This window comes from Lathyrus oleraceus, chromosome 3, assembly GCF_024323335.1.
Source record: "Lathyrus oleraceus cultivar Zhongwan6 chromosome 3, CAAS_Psat_ZW6_1.0, whole genome shotgun sequence".
Classification (NCBI taxonomy): Eukaryota; Viridiplantae; Streptophyta; class Magnoliopsida; order Fabales; family Fabaceae; genus Lathyrus; species Lathyrus oleraceus.
Genome location: NC_066581.1, coordinates 511,632,864 through 511,635,919, shown reverse-complemented (window position 1 = coordinate 511,635,919; position 3,056 = coordinate 511,632,864).

Genomic DNA, 3,056 nt, shown 5'->3' with positions numbered 1-3,056 from the left:
TTTTTCATTTACTCTCCCCGAAGTATCACTCTTTATGCATTGGTATATGTAGATGATATTTAATCACAGATTCCTCCTTTACGTTGGTTCACAAACTTATAAATTCTCCCCATCATACATTTTCTCTTAAGAAATTGAGCATTCCTAAATGATTTCTAAGTATTAAAATCAAGCACTGATGTAAGATATATTTGAGACCTTCTCTCACAATAGCCAATATGTGTGTAAGACCCCAATTTTGAGACCTTCTTAAGAATCTACTTCTCACACAGGTAAAATATATTTTAGACCTTCTCTCACAAGAGCTAATATGTGTGTAAGACATCAATTTTGACCCTAAGATCCCTCATGCAATTTCATCATATGCATTAACATTGGGATCATATCTTGGTATCCTCCTTACCCCTCACTCATTGGGTTTGCATTGGGAGAGATCACAAAGAACCATGTGATTGTATCATACTTGTATATTATCATTTCACTAACCAAAATACCAAACGTATGTCTTTGTTATTTTCCTAACTCTTTTGTAGGAAGGGCATGATCACCATTGATCTATCAAGTTCACATCTAGGGTTTGAGACCCTCATAGCTAAGAGCACAACCAAGGGATGATCCACAATGTCTCTAATCATCATATATGAGTCCCAATGATATTTTCATGTTATTTTGATCAAGATTTCTTCAAGAGTTTGGAGTTAGTTTGCCTTGGAAACCCTAGTTTGTCTAGGTATCTTGAGTAACTTCTTCAACAAGCTTCCTCGTTAATTGATCAAATTTCTCAAGGGGCACTTCAAAATTCACCATCTTATGCATATATGATCTAACATGAGCCTAAAAATTCAAGATAATTGCAAGTTAGCAAGTTGGTTGAGGGTGGTTGGCCAGATGGATTCATCTGATCAAAATTGGGTCTCCCTAGACCTTATCTCCTACAATTTACATCATATGAAAATGATTCCAAGATAAACGTTACTCTAAATGACATTCCAAACAACTTTCGTGTTGAGGTCTAGAGCTAATTTTTCTTGGAAAGTCATTTTCCATGTTGAAACATTATAGGTCATTTTGTCTAAACCCTAATTTGAAAGTCAACTTCCCAAGGCCATAACTTGCTCAATTTTTATGAGATGAAAGATTTCCAAGTTTCACAATAAAATTCAAGATGCATAATTCAGCTTTTATGTTTAGAGTGAGAGCTAAATCAACTTTTATGAGCATGTGATATGAGGATACATTATAGGTCATTTTGGACCAATACCATTGAACAACTGATTTTCCTCAACTTCAAAAATGCATAACTCTTTAATTATAAATCCAAATGATGTCAAATTGGTGACCATTTTGAAGTTCTTTTAAATATATACAACTTTGGTGAAGGCACGTTTCTCATTTGGAGCTCACATAAAAAGTTTAGTAAGGTGGAACATTGAAGTATATGACTTGACACTTAGAAAATTTTCCAACATGTTAAAATTTCCAAACTTCCACCTCAAAATTCACCATGATACAAGTCCAAATGGAAAAGTGTTCAAACTAAGAGTTGTTCCTCTTGATCTAAGCTTTCCAAAGAGTCCTAATTCATTCATTTTGGATCAAGTTTTATAGGACTGCGCATGGTGTTAACAGGCCTGCATCAATTGGCAAAATCAAAACTTCAAATGATCATTTCACATTGCCTTTCCAATTAAGCTTGATTCATACCTCATTTCAGTTGGTTTTGGACCTTAGTGCATTGCTTCATGGGCGTGTACACGCCCATGCAAGCTTGAACATGTCATTGCCAAATTTGGAAGAAATTGCAAGTGTGCAAATAACACTTGAATTTGCTATAAATAGAGACCCTCTGAGCTCATTTCAAAGGATCCTTGCGCGCCAACTTTTCCTCCACTCTCCAAACCCTCATAATTCAAAGGAAAACCTGATAATTTTCACTTGAAAATTGAGTTTGAATCTCACTGTTTTGAGATTCAAAAACTCCAGGATCCAAAGCTTCTTACCATTCCTAATCCACTTCTGCAAGCTATTGGAGCAAGATCAAACAAGAATTGAAGCAAGAGAGATCAAGTTCTGCACAACATTGAAGGTATTTTCCAGATTTTTTCTTCTCTTCGATTCTCACTCAATTCTCATCAATTCTCTTGGATCTTTGGTTATCTAAAGTCCTACCAATATAGGCAAGAAGATTGAGTTGCTTTGAGATCAAATTGAAGCAACTCAGTTGACACACCTCAAAATTCAACTCCTCATATCTTTCTATATATTTGGAGTTAGTTAAAACTGAGGTCAGATTCGTGCTCTACGCCATTTTTTTATTTCAGATCATGTCCTCCTTTTCATTTATGTCATGGTAATGATTGGACCAGTCTGGCCAAGGTCGCCTGAGAAGATGACTGGCGCTTTGCTCCGGCAATGATGTGGCGTGGTCCTGAACCATTGATCCAGTTTAAAATGTTTTAATCACAAGTGTTGGTTTGGATGACCAATTGTGTGGCGCGCTGACTACGTTCCATCATGGAACGCGCGTTTGTGTCCACTTGATCTGCCACCTCAATTAATGAGGGAGATCAAGTGGTCCATGTTTTTTTAGTATTTTCTGATTTTCATTTTATTCCTTTGATTTTCATTAATTTTAATATTGATCCAAAAAATATGAGAGTTTCACCAAAAAAATTTAAATAAAATCCTCTTTCATATTTTGAATTAAAAATATTTTTTGGATCATTATTAATATTTTCCATGATTTAATTGATTTTGTGATTATTTTTAATTATTTAAAAATACTTTTAAGTTTCCAAAAATTCTGAAATTTTTTCTCCAAGGTCCTTTGACCTTGTTTGACCTATGATAAATCTCATGGTCATTTCTTTGGTGTTTTGATGAAGTTTTAGGAAATTGACCCACCATATTTAATTTAATGCATTATTTTTAGTATTTTTTAAATTGAATAAAGGCCAAATAATTGTCTTGAGCCATTTTGATTGACTTTGGAAGTTTGACTTGTGTTGTTGGCCCTTGGTTAAGGTTGATTTGACTTTGCTAGGTTAAGATCATTG